Below are 19,154 nucleotides of genomic sequence, written 5' to 3'. Positions count from 1 at the left end.
CACTTTCATCTCTTGGAAAGACACTTTGACCAACCTCTATCCATTGAAATTGTTATTTCAAGTTCAATAATACCTCCTTCTAGGCCGTTATTGGAGCCACTACTGTTGTCACCTTTTGAACAATTGTTCACTCCTTCAAATTTTGCGTGTCTCTCTACTCCTAGTTAACCGTTATTTTACTTAGATGTTCTATGAAGTTGTTCACGTGACCCAACACCCCACCTTATTAAAGTTCCCTTTAAGGCAGGGCTGTGTCATGATGGCCTTTGTAGTCCCTGTTGGCTAGCACAGTGGCTGAAGTGTATGGGTGGAACACTAGAGCTGTTGGAAGGGAGGGAGGGAAGGAGGGCAGGAAGACAGGAGGAATGGTGCTGTAACCTGGCCTCTGTGGACATCAATCTGTGATCACAATAAGTATTAGCACTGTGTTCTAAGCACCCCAGCTGCCCAGCCCTGCAAGAATATCTAGAAATGGACAAAAAACATCTTCTTCTAAGCCTCCAAGGGGTTGTTACTGTTTCCATGCTGTCAGACCATAGAATCCCAGAAAATCTGAAGCCTTAAGCGACCTAATAATAATTATTTCAGTATCTTCATATTACAGATGAAAAAACTGAGGTCCAGAGAGATTTAACCTCCAGCCCCCAGAGGCATTAAACAAACAAGAGGCAGAGCTAGGCTAGGATCAGGGGCCATCTGTGACTGCTGTGTCCAGACCAGCCCTTCATCAGCTCCTACCTGCCATTCCCAGGTTTTGCTTGTCACTTTCCTGGACTTGACCCCTGATCTCATGTCGCCAGTCCCTTGCTGGCCCAACCCAGTGTTACAGTGGCTCATTCCAGGATTTGCTAGTCAGACAAGGAGAGGAGAGAGAAACACAGTCCAGAAGAAGAAAGCTGCCAGCACAAGGGCTGAGTGAGCCCACAAAGTTAGAGGGAGCACAGTCCATAAGCCCACCCTCACCTTTCACACCAATTGCAAGTTTGTGGTTTCCCAAGACCACCTTCAGTGTTGATCATTCACTAGCAAGACTCAGAACGCACCGAAAGCTGTTATACTCCAGGTCATAGTTTACAGAAGGGAAAGGATATGGATAAAAATAAGCCAAGGAATCATGGGGCCAATTCCAGGAAAGTTCCAAATGCAGAGTTTCCATTGTCCTCTCAGGGAGCTGTGGACAGTGTTACTTTCCCAACATCCATGTGTGACAGCATGCACAGAGTATTCTCAACCAGAGAAGCTCCCCCAAGCCTTGGCCTCCAGAGTTTTTATTGGGGCTCCATCCTGTAGATACAGCCGTCTGCCCACATGGCTGATCTCAGCCCCTCTGGACATTGAATTGACACTACGTGACCCAAAGCATCCACCCTAAGTCATGTTGTTAGTATATCTGACATGACCCAACATCCCCAAGCAAACAAAAACACTCACATATGACATTCCGAGGCCTTAGAGATTATTTCCCAGAAGCCGAGGACAAACAGCAGACCTCTTTGGGGCAAAAGGTTAAATTCTTCACTGTGCAGAGTCCAGTATAGACACCCTTCCTGACCCTTATTACCCCCACTTCAGCATGCTGGGAAATGCATGAACTTGGAGCCAGACAGGGCTGTGCAGGATCGACCATTATCCCTGTATAACCTCACCAGTCACTCACGTCTCTAAGCCCCAGTTTTCTCCTTTGGAAAATGGAGATGCGAATGCCTAGCCCTTGCAGTGTTTGTATGGATTAGAGTTGATGTTTTTAATGTTCTTAATATAATGCTGATGTGTGGTAGATACCCAGTAAATTGAATAGCCTTTTCCTATTCTTCAATTCTTTTTTCACCTCTCTTTCTCTCTCCCTCTCTCCAGCCCCACTCCCTTCATCCCTCCCTCCCTCCTCACTTATGCTCTCTTCTTTTCCAACCTTGCATCTTCTCTCAGGATAGGAGGATGTCACTTCACTGCGCTGTGACTAAGGAAACGCCAAATTCAAGGGACGCAGATGCCTGCAGCAGCTTTGGCGTACACTGCCCCCATAGACAGGCCCTACCAGTGTCTACTGAACAAAGCTAGCTGTCCAGGGCTGGAATAAACAGGACCTAACACGTTGTAATGACTTAGCTCCACTCCAGATCTGGTGTAAATTGAAGACGAAAATACGTTTTCTAAAAATACCTGGGCTGCTACAGATGTCTGGGCCTGTTTCACCTTTGGTTACACAACAGTCCTGCCTGGGCTTCTCTTCTGGGCTCACAGGGAAGTTTGGGCTCACATGCCAGGAAACTTCCCTAAGAATAGCCCTGCCCTCCTCACTAGCATTAGCACAGCCCACCCACTGTACAGACAGAGATTCTAAAGCACCCAAGAGGAACACTGACCATGTTATGAAGCAAGGTCGTATCGAGACCGCAACTTGCGTCATCCTGAGTTAGGCTTGTGCGGCTCTCAGCAGCTCTCTTGATGCTGCCTGGAATTGTTCTGTGGTTTGGGAAAAGGCAAACCTTCCCCCAGAGCCCTATTCTATGATTGAGATCAGCCTTCCATGTACACTTTCCCCAAAAATACCTTCTCCTACAGAGCTACAATCATGAATAAGAAAAAGTCCTGCTTTAGGGTCTCAGTTTTCTGACTGTTGAAGATCTGAGTCACAGATTTTGCTGTTTTCTTCCCTGTACCTCTTCCCATGAACGTGGCATTGGGGATGATCAATGATAAGGCGGCTGCACATTTGCTGCCTGAGAATCCCATGATGAGCCTGTGACGTAGCCCCAGCAATTAGAGCTGCGTACGATAAATGCTGGTGTGTTGCCCTTATTTTACGTGTTAGGTCTAGAGAGAGAAAGTCACTTCTCTGAGTTCCCAGATGTTCTTAGTGAGCACAGAGAGTGACTGAATAATCTAGGGTAATCCGTGAAGACTAAACTGCAGTGCATGTAAGCAAACATTTTGCTTTCTACACATTCAGGCTATTTTTATGCCTGACCTCTCTTATTTAGCGTCCGAGTCAACTAATTTTTCAATCTTGATTTTTTAAAAAATTTATCAAATCAGAGGAGTAGGTCCTCTTCCTTAATTCATTAACTCAACAGATATTTACTAAGTGCCTCCTACACACAAAGAACTCTTCTAGGCAATCTAAAAAATGAAATGGACAAAAATTCATGGCCTTCAGTCGTTTATATTTTGGTAGTGGGGAGCAAACAATAAGCAAACAAAAAATAGTAAAAACGTGTTCTAGCAAATGATGATAAATGGTTTGGAGAAAAAAATGTAAGGAAAAATGATAAACAGTGTTGGGGCCTACAGGGCTTGTGGTTTTAAGTATTAAATGGGTCAGGGAAGTCCCCAGTGAAAAGATGACATTTGAGCAAAAACCGGGTGATCAAGGGATCCCGGGGAGCATCAAGACAGATTCTTGGGCTTTAAGGGGTCATATGGCAGGAGTGCCCTCAAAACAAGTATGAGGCCATCATAGTTGGAGCAGAGCGAGCCAGGAGGGGAGGGGCTTAGAAAGGTGGTCAAGGTGAGAGGAGGGGCCGCAATGCACAGGGCCTTCTGTGGTGACTGCAGGTAACTAAAGAATACAAAAACAAAGAATTTAGTTATGTTTTTTACTCTGAGCGTATGGGAAGCCATTGGAGAGTTTTGAAAGGCGTTGTGAAATCACTTGGTTTCTGTTTTTTCAGAATGACTGTAGCTACTCTGTTAAGAACAGGCTCCAAGGAGCCAGGGTAGAAGTGCAACCAGTTAGGAGTTGATGGCAGCAAGCCGGTTAAGAGGTGATGACGGCTCAGACCAGCGTATATCAGAGGAGGCGGAGAGAAGTGGTCAGACTCTGTAAATACAGCTGACCCTTGAATGACTCAGGTTTGAACTGTGCGGGTCCACTTATACGTGGATTGTTTTCAATAGTAAATACTACAGTGCTACACCATCCACAGCTGGTTGGATGTATGGATACAGAAACACAATCACAGAGGAATTATGCACACCAGGGGCTGGTTATTCGACTGCGTGAAGGGACAGTGCCCCTAACTCCCGCTTTGTTTCAAAGGTCAATTGTATATTGAGGTAGAGGTTTCCTGATGGATTATATATGATTGGTTAATGGGGTACAATAGAGAGAGACAGAAAGATCAAGAGAAATAAGAATGACACAAAAGTATTTGGCCAACAACTGGAAGGATGGAGTTGTAATTTGGGAACAAATTATGATTAATGTCTCTCTGCCTCCTTTTTCTCATCTGCCAAATGGGTCAATTAATTAAAATGTGAAAGGTAAATGAGTTGTTACAAGCAAATGGCTTAGAATTATTCCTGGTATGTAAAACTCAAGTGTTAGCTACTAATCTCAGGATTATTCTCCTTTCCCTGCTTACTTCTTTCAGAGAACTAAGCACAGTCGGCTATGATCTTGTTTACTTTTCTTTGTCATCTATCCCCTCCACCGAATTGAAGCCTCGTGAGGGGAAAGATCTCATCGACCAAGCTCATGCCATATCGTCAGCTTCTACAACACTGTTTCAACTTTAATATATGCTTGGTAAATACTTACGAGTAGAAGCATAAAAGGCTATAACACTCAGCCTGCATTTCTCGTGGTATCTCTGCTTGACATCTGTCTGTTTCATGCACTCACACTTGTCCGTTTGCAGCTTAGAAAATGGCACTAAGGAGGGCCTTTTTAAAAGGTGGATGACGCTTAGGCTAAATAGTTCCCTCAGAGAAGTCTGTGTACTATGCCTTGGTGAGGAGAAAAGTTCTACCTAAGTGCTGCCATCAACAGGAGCTCCGAGATTGCAGGCACCACAATCTATGCTGCTCCTTCTGAAGCTGAAATCAATGCATCCAGTTCTTTAATTAGCAGAGCTGTTGCCCTGCCTCTACCCCGTTTCTGCTGTCAAGATGTCGCACGTCTCTGGGCTGGCTGCCTGTCCCGAGATGGTTTAGCTCTCTGCGCATGGCTGAGGAAGGCAGGAAAAGGGCAAGGAGCCAATTAGATTGAAATGGAATTTGGTCTTTGGCGGCCCCTGTCAGGGTAAAGAGTTTTGGATGTTCCCAGAGATGACAGATGTTTCTTTATTTGAGCTGATCTCAGAGGTTAGAGGTCATTTGTAAATAAGATTTTGTCCATTTGGCATGGCAAGTACTGTTCTTCTTGCCTTATTTTTTTTTAATCCCTGAGTCTTTTTCTCTGTGTTTTGATGTGTTTGCTGTCTGCAGAAAGGCTGTTTGGTCTGTAATGAATATTTCATATTCTTGGGAGCAGCTGAAATAGCAATCGAATTCAGTGAGGGTGCCAGTGATCAACTGACATGGTGCTAAGACAACCCACTGGGAAGGATAAGATAGAGCAACTGGGGTACTGAATGAAGGAATGAGAGAAAATGAGTGAAGCCTCAAAGTTTATTTCCTCTGATTTTAGCTGAGAGGAGAGGACGTAACCTAAATTCTATTATTTAGTCTTTCTGTTGTTGGTCTAAGAAATTTAGTCTTTGTATAGATGATATTCCATGGAATATAATCTTCAAGTAAATAACCCATTCTGATTATAAACACAAATTTTAATCCAAATCAGGGAACTTTTCTAACTTATAACTTTCTAACTTATAAGTCAATGGACTTATAAATATCCACAAACTGTGTATATATATTTACATATGAAATACAAATGTATGTATTTATATATATAAGTTAGCAACCACTTAAAAAAGAAACATTTAGTATGGGGCAGTCATTGCTCCAATGTTTTAGAAATTTTTTCTCATGTAATCCCTACAACCCTAGGAGGTAGATATTATTACTATCTCCACACAAATAAGGTCACTGAGATACTAAAAGGCTAAGTAGGACTTAGAGCCAGGGAGTGGCAGAGCTGGCGTTTTAACTCTGGTAGTCTGGATCAAATTGTAAACATGATGTCGTGATAGGTCAAGGAGAAAGCATTGATGTGGAGTTGTTTTTCAGTTTTGTTTTATAAAGGAGGGTATATTGAAAGAAATCAGAGCATCTCATAGACTCCAAGGGCAAGAAAGCAGCTACCCTCACAGAGAGTAGAACCAGAGGTCAAGTCATCAGGAAGCTCTGCGGCCATCTATCTGGTCTATTAGAGTTTCTGTGTGTCTTCTCTGCAAGACTGTCCTATGAACCCATCCATCAGCTTGAACATGGCTCGTTATAGCTGATCAAAACACAGCTTGAGCTTCCTAAGCTTAATCTCCAGAAGCTTCATTGGAAATCTTGATTTGCACTGTAGCAGCCTGTTGGGAACTCCCCATTCCATGTTCCTTCCTTCATGCCATCATACTCATGGCAATGGACTTGGGCCAAGAAGAGGAAAAGTGTGAGCTTTAGCCTAGGGATGACAGTGTTGAAGATCTAGCAGAACCCATTTTATATCTTGAAACCTCATTTCAATATTCAATCAGTATTATGAATTAGGTCAATATCACCATAATTACCTATGAAAGCTCATTGCTCAGGAAGTGTTAACATTTGGTGGGGAGCAGAATACACCATCTCCAGAATGTGCCACTTAGGCACGTGGATTATTTTGAGCTGAAGACAATTCAGGCCCAGCAAACTCAGCGCTTTTTACCTCCCCCTTAACCACCTAAAAGAATTTTAGGGGCTTCCCTGGTGGCACAGTAGTTGAGAGTCCGCCTGCCGATGCAGGGGACACAGGTTCGTGCCCCGGTCCGGGAAGATCCCACATGCCGCGGAGCGGCTGGGCCCGTGAGACATGGCCACTGAGCCTGCGCGTCCGGAGCCTGTGCTCCGCAACGGGAGAGGCCACAACAGTGAGAGGCCCGCATACCGCCAAAAAAAAAAAAAAAAAATAGAATTTTAGATAGAGGGCCTGTACCAGGAAGAGAACTATTACCAGAGATAACTTTTTATATCAGAAAGACTCATTTGGATGGCAGAGCAAACATTTGTTGACCAAACATTTGCTCATCTCATCTTCCTGTGAATTGTCTTCCTCCCTTCTAGGGCCCCAGATCCCTTACCCCTTCTCCTTAGCTCAGGATGGTATGTAAGCCTCAGTCACCTGAATGCTGGGGACTCTCATCTTTACAGACCTCTCATACGTACAAAATTTGTTTTTCTCCTGTTAATCTGTCATGTGTCAATTTAATTATTAGACCAAACAGAGAACCTAAAAAGGAAGAAGGGGAAAGTTTTCCACCACTACATGTTCCATAAGGAGCGAGCACCATTGTCCATGGATCCCTAGGTGTTCTGATGCATCCTATCCTGTGATTCAAAGACATCACTGTGTGTGCACTGTCCCCAACTTAGACGGCCCAACTGGCAACCTTCCACATTCATACTGTTCTTACCACAAGTCACACACACACACTCTTAGTCCTTAGCACCCACAACTTGTGTTAAAACTGGCCTACTTACTACAACCAATGTAGTCACTCATGCCAATTATCAGCTGAGTGAATTGGCAGAACAATAATTAGAAAAAGCAATGAACCCACACACCTACGGTCAATTAATCTTTGAAGGAGGCAAGAATAGACAATGGAGAAAAGACAGTCTCTTCAGCAAGTGGTGTTGAGAAAGCTGGACAGCCACATGTAAATCAATGAAGTTAGAACACTCCCTAATACCATACCATGTGGAATCTAAAACATGACACAAATGAACATATTTATGAAACAGAAACAGACTCACAGACATAGAAAACAAAGTTACAGTTACCCAAGAAGAAAGGAGGTGGGAGAGGGATAAATTAAGAGTTTGCCTGCAGCCAGTTAAGCCGACCGTGCTCTTTTCTCCATGGGGGCCCGGTGTGCAATGGCTGCAGAGAGCAGCCTCCTTGGTAGTGTATGCAGCCTGTTGCCTGTACAGGTTGCCCTAAGGGACCTTGGAGACAGCGCTTTCCAGTGGACATTCGTGTCTGGCCTCAGGCCGTCCCCATTCCAGGCTCCAGACAGGTGTACAGGGTGCCTTGGGAGGACCCTTGGGCACAGTAGCCAGAGTCTTCCGTTGGCGAGGTCGTCATGCCCATCCACACCAAGCTGCAGAACGAGGAGCATGTGATTGAGGCCCTGTGCAGGGACAAGTTCAGGTACCCTGGCTGCCAGGAAATCTGCGTCTCCAAGGAGTGGGGATTTACTAAGTTTAATGCAGATGAATCTGAAAACATGGCGGCTGAGAAGTGGCTCATCCCAGATAGCTCTGGGGTCAAATACATCACTAATCGTGGCTCCTGGACAGAGGCACTCATGAGACTTTGGCCCTGTCCCTTCCTCACTGAGGCCCATCAGTGAATCCCACTTCCTAACAAAAAAAAGAATAGTAATAAAGTCTTAGATATGGGAAAAAAAAAAAAAAAAAAAGAGTTTGGAATTAGCAGATACAAACTATTATATATAAAATAGATAAATAACAAGGTCCTACTGTGTAGCACAAGGAAGTGTATTCCGTATCCTGTAGTAAACCATAATGGAAAAGAATATGGGGGAAAAAAAAAAGAAAAAGCAATGGGCTAAGTCATGAGGTGGAATAATTTTTGATCGCATGGCTTTACGTGCAGACATGCAAATCATATACTTTTCCACCAAAGCAACAATTTTTACCAAGACAATATCTCTCTGAAAAGCTAACAGCACTTGTGGTGAGATATCAAAGATGAGTTTCTAGCATGAGTTTAAGGATAGTTTGAGATTTCAAGGCTATAAACTCAGGGGGAGAATATAAAAGAAGCAAAAGAAGAATCTTCAAGAGATCTGAGCTGAAACTCTTGAAGAGGGTAGTCATTGCAGAGTATTTTACATCACAAAACAAGGATCAAGATTTCCTGGTCAAAGCCTGATTGCAGAGGTTTTCAGGCATATTGACTCATAAGAAAAGTTTGAGTTGATTTTCATTTGAATTCAATTCAAAGGACCCTGGAGCAAAAAAGAGTGCTTAGGAAGCTTGTTAGAGGGATATTTGCCAAAAAAGGAAGCCAGCGCTTGCATCTCAGACTTCATTGCTCTCAGATTTTTATAAAGCCTCTTTAAGAACAGAAAGAAGAAAATACAATGTAGCCTTTATATTCCCTATTTGATTTTTGCTTCTTAATAAATGTTTGCAAAAGCATGCATTTGGGGGTTGCTTTTTCCTTCATTTATGTTCAAGATTAACGTTGGTATTTTTAGGGTATACCACGTTTCCATAGGGTAATACCAATTCACAGCGTCACTCCTCTGGGAAATAAGGACTTACATTAAATCAACTAGATTTGCCAGCAGAAAACAATTAGATTAGGAGCTGCAGCTTAAGTATATTCAGAGTAGCCATAAGATCACCTGTGCCTTGGGAGGAGTTATGGGAACATGCCAGAATCTTTCCTTAAGGAGAAATGTAACTTCTTTACTGCCATTTTTTGATGTTGCAACTCAGTCTGTGAAAGGGGATAAGTCTGGCCACCGCAGTAGTAGAAGTATAGACTTTGGAGTCCAAGAGACCCGCATTTAAATCCTAACTGGGATCCTAACTGGGCTCCTTACGATATGTTTGATCTTCAAGGGGCCACTTAACCTCTTCATTGTGAAATGGTAAGGATAATACCTACCTTGCAAAGTGACGGTAAGTTTTAGAGATAATATACTTAACAACACCTGGCACATAAGATAGACCAAATAACTTGTGGCCATAGTTATTTTAGTTTTGATGATGAGATTCATGATGTTTTTATTCGAGGTTTGGGATCATTTTCAAACAACCTCCTGGCATCTTTACCTGTGGATCTCTGGAATACGCCATACGATTCCAGTGCATTGTTATAAATCCCTGTTTTTATTTTGTAATTCATCTCAGTTCTGCTCAGCTGTGGGCATGATGCCGGGGCAAAGTGTGCAAACATGAATAATGCCTTGTCCTCAAGGAACTTAAACTAAATTTGTGTTTATTGTGCTGAGTGCTCAGCCCCAACTCAGAGGACACCAGCGAACCTCAGTCCTCTTGAGTTTACTTGTTTGTTTGTTTGTTCACTTGTTTATTCAGCAAACATTTGTGTTCCTACCGTATGCCAGCACCATCTCAGATCTTGCACCAGACACAGTCTCCTCAAGGAGCTCTCTAGAGGGGAAGCAGAGGGAACAGGCAGTGAGAGCACAAGTAATTGGTACTGTGCCCTGCTTAAAACTCAGGGAGAAATGACAGTGGGGACGTCAGTGTAGGTACACTCTTCCTGGCCAGGGTTCCACCCTGAGTACCTGGCTGATTCCTAGCCTGTGGCAGCAACACTGTGACTAATGAAAGCCCCTTGAGAAGCCCCCCTTATTTCTTTGGCTTCTAGACCAAGTCCCCGCTCTGAGCAGTTAGCTTTCTCCTTCATCTCAACCTGGCCCTCTGTGGCCCTTCCAAACTGAGACCCCTACCAACCATAGGAAAACCCAGCCTATTTTTCCATCCCGATCCTAGCATCCCACCTTATGCTTGGCATCTTGCTTTGGCTACATCCCAGAGAGCCCTTGTTAGAAGTTCTAGCAGGAGATGGGGCAGGGGAGTGATTGGACATCAGAAGAGCTGGTTACAAGCCCAGGTCTAGAGGCCAGACAGGTGTGGCTTCCAATCAGGACTCTGCCCCCGTGGACTGTGGGATCTTCAGAAAGATATGCAAACTCTCTGAGCCCTATTTCCTCTTCTGTCCCATGGAAATAACAGTAGTTCTTAGCTGCCAGGGCTCTTGTGGATTACATAAGTTAATGCTTGCCGAGGCCATAGCTTAGTGTTTGACATTTGATAAGCCCTCCTGTTGAAGCAGGCACACTCCAAAAATGCTGCAGTTTGGAACAAACTGCCGTAAGTTCAGAGAGGGCTTGAGCTTTGAACCGGGGACATGGCTCTGGGGGATCTCTCCCCTTCTCTAGAAAAAGAGAGGAAAATGAGAAGGAGTGAATGAATCACGCAGAAGAAGAAGGAGAGCATTGAAAACATGCCTACACGCCCAAAAGGCACACCCGGCCCTACCCTCCACCCAAATTATTGCAGTTTAACCGTCATTTTTGCTTCACTTTTTTTTTTTAGGTCGAGATACAGTTGAAGTTTATTGTGTATCCCCCCACTTCCGTCCTTCTCCAAACATAACTGTTGTCCTAAATTTGGTATTAATTATTCCCATGCATGTTTTTATATCATAATAAGTATGTATAAATCTATAAACAGTATATCACATTCTTTTAAGCCCTATATAAATGGCATTTCCGATAGAAACTCTTTGTTGCCTACTCAGTATTTATTTATTAGTCGACCTACTTCAATATTTACTTTCCTTCTTTGCAGAACAAGTAGTTTGTTCTGGGCAACACTGCATCCAGCTAAAGGTCTACATTTCCCACCTTCCCTTGCTGCTAGAGAGGCAGCTAGTGAGATGAAGGTGAAGGTCATTGGCCAGTGTTTCTGGAATGACCCTTTGAAGAGACTCAGCTGCCAGGTGTACCCTTGCCCTTCCTCCCGTTTTCCTCCTTCCTACCTGGAATATGAGTGAGGTGGATGAAGCTCCAGTAGCTCTTTGGTTTATAACACACCTGGAGATTGGGCACCAGTGCTAAACATGGTGGAGCAGAAAGGCCTGCGTCCCTCATTACCCTGGAGCTTGTGTCTCAGCCAGCCTTGGAGACCTACCTCTAGATTTGTTTTGTGTCATGACTAAATATCCTGGTTAAGGCACGTTTTTTGTTACTGTGGTTAAATGCAGTTGAAGCTAAGCCTCATCATACTAACCAGAGAATCAGAGAATCATACTGTATGTATCATCTTCCAAGTTGAATTTTTGTTCAACATTATATTTTCATTGCTCAGCATTCTATTTATTTTACAAGACAGGTATAGGGTTTAACGCACCCATTCTGGAATTAGACAGGCTGGGTCACAGCCCAACTCTGGCACTGACAGCTATGAGACCTTGGGTAACTACTTAAACTTCTTTGTATCTTAGTTTGCTCATCTGTAAAATGGGAATGATAATAGTACCCTTATCACAGGATTGGCAAGGGAATTAAATGAGTTAATATTCACATGCAAAGTGCTTACAATTGTACCTACAGCAACATGATAAGTAAACCTGTAGAGACTTATTAACTATTACTTTGCAGCTTATTGATGGTGATATAGTTCGATTTTAACCGCCATATAATATTCCATTTTATAAACATGCTATAATTTATTTTTTTATTCTATGTTTGATGGATTTTTAAGTTGTTTCCAGTTTTTACCTTTTACTAAATGATGGTGCATTGAACATTTCTGAATATATCTCCTTCTTTACACGTGTGCAAGTTTCTCCAGGGTATCTACCTAGAAGTGGAAATGCTCAGTCCAGGGCCATGTGCACTTTCCACCTGGCTTGATAAAGCTAATTTGCTTTCCCAAGTGGTCATAACAATCTAAGAAAGTGCCCATTACAGCTCATCTTCCCCAAATCCCAACGTAATTCGACTTCTTATTTTTTGCCCATCTGATATCGTAGCAAGGTATCACTTTGTTGTTGTTTAAATTCATATTTCCCTGATCAATAGTGAAGCTGGAAATAATTTCATGTGATTTGGAGGCATTTGGGTGCTCTCTTCTGCGAACAACCTGTTCTTATCATCTCTCATTTTTCTTCAGGGTTGTTTCCCTTTTCCTTTTTGAATTTGTATCTATAATAATGTTACAGAAATATCTTCCCGATCTGTGACTTGTCTTTCCACATTCTTTAGGGCATAGAAATTTTAACATAGTCAAATTTATCAAACTTTAATTATTGATGTCTGTGCCTTAAGAGTTCCCTCTCAACCTCAAGGTCATAGGGATTTTCTCCTATATTTTGTTTCAAATTCCTCTCCCCAGGAGGGGAGCCTTGGCTACACCTGCCGTTGTTTTTTGTACGTGCAGTGTGAAATAGAAATTGGTTGCTTCTGTATGAGTTAACGGTGATCTCAACACTATTGATTGAGCAGTCCGTCCACCCACACTGATTTGTAAGGCTACCGCTGTCGCTTATTGAGTCCCCATATGTACACGAGTCTGTTGCCCAGCTCTCTGGTGTGTATCATCTGTCTGCTTGCTATCCTAGTGCCAGTGCGCACTGCCTGAATCTCAGTCTCTAAAGGGTCTTTAGTCCATGAGAACCCTGGTTTTTTGGCCTCGTGCAGATAAATCAAATCATAGTTAGGATGGATTTTCCCCTGTTCAGACAGTTCTTCCAGCTTTATGTAGGACAAATCTCAGTGCCACAGGGACACAGCAGAAGGGAGAAATAGGTTTAACTCAAACTTGCATCTTCCCTCTCTTCTCAATATATACCCTGTTGTGTTTCAGACTCCGAAACCCATACGTGCATCCTGCCACCATCAGAGTTTACTCTACATGATGCTGTACTCAACGGTACCCCCCAACTCTACTTGATAGCAAAGCCATTTTGTCTTTCTAATGGTCCAAAGAAAGGGAAAGGTGCCTAGATGCAATATTTATAGCCTGGATAGTTATGAAGCACTTGGGACAGGAACCATTATACTGGAGATGTAAAACATCACCAAATCCCCACATGCACAACTCTGAAAAGGTTGAGAAAATTAGAAATAAATTATCTGCTTACCAGATGGAGTGTCATCTCCTTGGCTCTTTCATAAAAGGCCAGAATGAAGTGATTAGGAGGTGGGAAGGAGAGTGAGTGTAGCTACCTACATGTGTTAATTTGCTTTTATCTCAATTTTCTGTATCAGAATAATAGCCAAACAAAGTGCCTCAGAGAGAATGCTGATTTTGCTGTATTAATCAGGTAACAAAACCCCTGCAACACCCTAAGTAAATGTTTAAATGGTTGCAACCCCCCCTGGGCACCAGGAAATGTCAGTGGGTCTGCTTCAGCAGCCTCAATCAGAATTCAATCAGGCAAGAACATAAAAAGCAAGGCCCAGTGGTTTTTCTAAACATCCAGGATCTCTCACCAAGGACTGAGGTTTAATGAAGAGGGGAGAACTGGGCCTCGGGGACCAAGTCTTCAGAAGGGGTAAATTTCCTGGAGAAGTGTGCAGCCCCTGAGCTCCATCAAGCAGTCCAGCCAGGGAACATCACTTTGCCATTCCCTTTCAAGCTGATCATGGCTGATTGGTTTATCACTGTGCTGCTGCTCCCCTATCTCCATGGGCCTTTGCCATTTAAGGCAGAAGAGTATTTAAATGGTGAAACCCATTTTCCTACTTTCTTCCCATTCCTTTTTTGTCTATTTTCTCTCTCCTTCTGTCTCTGGGTTTATGATCTCACCATAGGAAGCCACAGTCAGTTTCTCCTTTACAATCTTGTAGACCTCCATTCACTCACCCGATATTAACAAACTTTTCTTTACTGTGGGAAACAAACATCAACAACTATGGTCTATTATTCTTCACAAAGCAGTATGTGGATCTGTGTGCCCCTATCCTGAAGGTAAATTGTGCATATTACCAAAAAGGAAAAAGAGTATGTGATGTTGTCACATGCCAATGCAAAGTCTCTGTCCAGAAATTTGCTCGCTTGCAGTTTACTGGGTTTTAAAATAGCCAGAGAACCTTTCAGAGTCTGAAATGAGGCAAGAAGCTTGTGATTAGCTCTTCTCAAGAGTCCAAAGTTACTGCCCTGAAGAGCTAGCCCCCTGCCCACCCACACCAGCTCAGGGCTCTACCATAGTGGGAGAGATAGAAGGAGTGTGGGTCGCATGAGAAAGTCACTTAGTATCGTTTCAGATAGGAATAGAAGGATATGAAAACAAACAATCCACCAACAAATATTTAACCGATTGAGTCTCTTGCTGCCAATGATCAAGTACTGTGGCACTTGGGTCAAGCTCTGTATTTTTCTCTAATTTGAAATGCTTTGTAACTTGAGAAATCGTAAAATGCCAAGGTAAAACCCAAATGAAGTTTGTAGTTTAATTAATTGTAGTGTACGGACACTAATTTCTCATTTTGACAAATATATCCTGGTTTTGTAACGTTAGGAGAATCTCGGGTGAAGGAAATCTCTGTACTATCTTTGCAACTCTTCTGTAAACCTAAAATTATTCCAAAATCAAAAGTTTATTTTCAAACAAACAATCACAGGGCAATCACAGATGTCTAAAATTATAGGAATAAACATAAATGGCTCACACTGACATAGAAAAACCAAAAGCCATTTGTCCAGCCTATACATTAGGAAACTGATGTCAGCTCTACCGCTGATTATTTTTGTGACCTTAAGCATGTCACCTAACCTCTCTTCTTTTTATTTATGATTCCAGAGAAAAAGGGCAATTAGATTGATCTGCAAAATATGGAAAAGTTCAGAATCATCCACAGCCATACCCTCCAAGGCATGATTCCACCAAATATGAAAATTCAGTAGCAGCAGATTTACTTCTGCACATCTAGTTGACCCAGGCAATTTCAGTTCTGGTATATGCAAATATCACTTCATTTCTAACAGAACAAGGAACTAAAGAGGAAGAAGATGGTACATTGGAAGTAGAGATGGGAGTGACATAATACTGAAAGATAAAGAATACTGAAAGCATGTGAATTGCGATCTTAGAACCGCACCCTGGGTCTGTAGGGAAAGCCTTTGCTGAGAGGTATGAGAGCATTTTGTTACAAGCACTTTGATCAGAATTCCTTCTGAGCAGAGTGAAGGACATGTAACACTGCGTTATGGGAAGGTAGTTTCAGAAGCACGTCCCCAATAATTTGCCCATCTCAAAAATCCAGTCATTCAGAGTCTCTGAGATCTGAGGAGCCAGAAATCAAAAGCTCTGAGTCATAAATCAACAATTTTGTTTTCATGCTTCATAACAGATGCTAGTGACAAACAAAATTAATTTCAAGTTTCTCGTGTTAGCTGAGGCAAGCATTAAAATGTTCCAGAGAGCAGATTCTGAGTGAAATCGTGCCATACCTATGGTTATTTTAAAAGATAAATGTCATTGATATTGACATGCTCCCTTGATTGCTTTGTTCAAAATATTTTTTATTACACTCTCAAACTTGGTCGCAAGGAAGAACTTCTACTATGAGTTCTGAAGTCCCTTAACCACAGGTTCTCCTAAATGGGCATATTGAGGAACTTAACACCTATAGCTGGGGAGAACCAGTATAATACAGACCCAGCCTACCTCAAAGGATTATTTGGAGGGTAAAGTGGAATACAGTCATACCTCATTTTATTGCACTTCTCAGATACTGCGATTTTTACAGATCGAAGGTTTGTGGCACATCTGCTTCGAGCGAGTCTACCGATGCCACTTTTCCAATGGCATTTGCTCACTTCGTGTCTCTGTGTCACATTTTGGTAATTCTCCCAATATCTCAGACCTTTTCATTACAGGTCATTATGGTGACCTGTGATCAGTGATCTTTGATGTTACCCTTGTATTTGTTTTGGGGCGCCACGAACCACACCCATATAAGACATTGAACTTGATTGTTATTCTATAAACTTAGTTGATAAAGCAGTGGCAGGACTTGAGAGGACAGACTCCAGTTTTGAAAGACGTTCTACTGTGGGTAAAATGCTATCAAGCAGCATTTCATGCTACAGAGAAATCGTGTGCAGCAAACTTCATTGTTCTTTTTAAGAAACTTGTACAGCCACCCTAACTTTCAGCAAGCACGACCCTGATCGGTCAGCAGCCATAGACATAATGCCCTTGCATATTTAATAGACTACAATGTAGTACAAACATAACTTCAAATGCCCTGGGAAACCAAAAAATTCATGTGAATCACTTTATTTTGCAACATTCACTTTATTGTGGTGATCTGGAACTGAACCTGTAATATCTCTAAGGGTATGCTTGTAATAGAGTTGAAGTTCTTTGAAATTTTTAAAAATAATATTGATATACACGTTTTTTATTCATCAGAGAAATCAAGCATGTCTTGGTGCCTATCATGGCACTGGGAAAGGAGGCGTAAAGTGCTGACTGCTCCCACAAGACACTGGTGGGTAGAGTGGTGACTACCCTGTAGAAGCCCTCAATCCCAACAAGTACATAGGCTTAATATACAGAGCTAGGAGCTAAAACGGGATAAGGACAGGGTACTACGAGGCACATGAGTTGCCCCTCAATCATATATCAGGACAAAGGAAGGCTTTCTGGGGGAGGTAACATCTAAGTCCTAAAAAAATTGAATGGAAATTAGCTAGGTTTTGGGGGGTTGGGAGCTAGGGAGTGCTGGTGGTGTTGGTTGTGACAGAGACAGGCACAAAAGGAAATAAAATAATTTCCTATGATTAGAATAGAGCATGAACGAGAGATTAACAAAAGATGAGCCTGGAAAGAGAGGCCATCGCTAGTTCACGGAGGGAAGGAGCTGTCAGTTATGTTAAAGTTTTGTTCCTTATCCTGTCTGAGGGAAACTGAAGCCAGAATGGGTTTTTTTTTTGTTTTAATAAATTTATTTATTTTTTGCTGCATTGGGGGTTCGTTGCTGTACACAGGCTTTCTGTAGTTGCGGCGAGCGGGGGGCTACTCTTTGTTTTGGTGCGCGGGCTTCTCATTGCGGTGGCTTCTCTTGTGGCAGAGCACGGCCTCTAGGCACACAGGCTTCAGTAGTTGCAGTGCGTGGGCTCAGTAGTTGCGGCCAGCAGGCTCTAGTGTGTGGGATCAGTAATGGTGGTGCACGGGCTTAGCTGCTCCGTGGCATGTGGGATCTTCTCGGACCAGGGCTCGAACCCATGTCCCATGCATTGGCAGGTGGATTCTTAACCACTGCACCACCAGGGAAGTCCCCAGAATGGGTTTTGAGCAAGGTTATGACATAAATGGATGGACAATTTGATGACGTCTTTCTGACTTTACTGTGGAAAAACAGATTGGGTGCGGGGGTGGGGGTGGGGGGTTGGAAGCAGAAGGACAAACTATGAAACTGTTCAAGTAATCAAGGCAAGAGATGCTAGTGGCCTGGACTGGGGTGGTGGCAGTGGGCCCAGAAAAGAGTCAACAGAACTGACAGATATGTAGAGGTTACAATAAACAGGACTTGGTAACTGATTGGATACACTGGATGAGAGAAGAATCAAAAGCTTGGGCAACTGAAAGGGTAGCATTGCCATGCCATGGAGACAGGAAAGAGGGGGTAATAGCAGATGCAGGAGTAAAGATAATGAGTTTACTTGGAGGCAAATTCTTAAGAGATGTCCAAGTGGTGATGTCCAACAGACAGTTGGATCTTTCCTGAAATTTCTCTCCACTTTGAGAATAGGAGTTTGGAACATATGGAGGCCTTTTGAGAACTTTGTTATTAATATATTAATCTAATAAAAGAGGAGAAATAAAAATGAGAGAGTAAGTTATTTCTTTGGAAATAAGAGAATGTTCAGTCCAAAGTATGTGTGAGAGAGTAACTCAACCAAAACGGTTGGATGAAAAAGCTGCATTTCTGAAAAGAGAAAAGATCAGCCACTTAGCAATTATGTGCTGTGAGGTCATTTACCTTTTATGGAAAGGCTGGCATCTGGGGAGGAAATAATCTGCCCTCTGGCAATATCCCTCATCAGGGGCACTCATCCCCTTGATGTCAGAAAAGTCAGAGTGAATTAAAGCTGAAGTGAAAGTGTGAGAGACATACATGGGCCTTCACCATTACCTGGTCCAATTCCTTCCTTTTCTAGAGAAAGGAACTAAGACAAGACCCAGAGAGTGTGACTGACCTGCCCATGCTCACACAGCTGGTCAATGGGATGTGTAAGCCAGATGTCAGCTTGGTGTCTTATTCTGCCCTTTAAAATTCAGATGAGATCAACCTGAGCCCCCATCCCATATCCTATGGAAAACCCCATGCCACCACTTCCCCTGCCCCCAACTTCTGTGAATGCCTGTGGGACTGACGTTTCTCCCAGTCATCTCTGGTTCTCATTCCCAGCGTTGGCCAAATTTCTCACTCTCTACTGTTTCTTGTGGCTCTTCTTTTAGCTTCTCCCACTGGCATTGAGCCAAATATGGGGACACCTCCTTCTTGACTTTTAGACCTCTACCCCCAATCAAACGGTACCAATCAGACAAGGCCACTCTGTGTTGCAAAGTTTTACTGACAATTTTAAAGTAACATGGATGGATATTATATCACATTAGAATATCATACGTATTTGTAAGTAAATATTGTTTAAAGTATCATTTATACCATGGAATATTATTCAACCATAAAGAAATAAGGAAATCTTATCATTTG

At 42.7% G+C, this 19,154-nt stretch overlaps 1 protein-coding gene and 1 non-coding gene across 2 annotated transcripts in view; both read left to right on the top strand.

Moving 5' to 3' along the window:
• ATP10B (ATPase phospholipid transporting 10B (putative)) overlaps positions 1-19,154 on the top strand; it is a 581,864-nt gene that overhangs the window by 429,494 nt on the left and 133,216 nt on the right.
• LOC115844303 (small nucleolar RNA SNORA70) lies at positions 7,742-7,876 on the top strand. Its single transcript, XR_004036073.1, has one exon. It is a non-coding gene; the product is annotated as a small nucleolar RNA SNORA70 (small nucleolar RNA).

The sequence above is a fragment of the Globicephala melas genome, chromosome 3, assembly GCF_963455315.2.
Source record: "Globicephala melas chromosome 3, mGloMel1.2, whole genome shotgun sequence".
NCBI classification, from domain to species: domain Eukaryota; kingdom Metazoa; phylum Chordata; class Mammalia; order Artiodactyla; family Delphinidae; genus Globicephala; species Globicephala melas.
The sequence above is the reverse complement of the archived record's forward strand: the minus strand, read 5'-3'. Positions and strand labels throughout refer to the sequence as shown.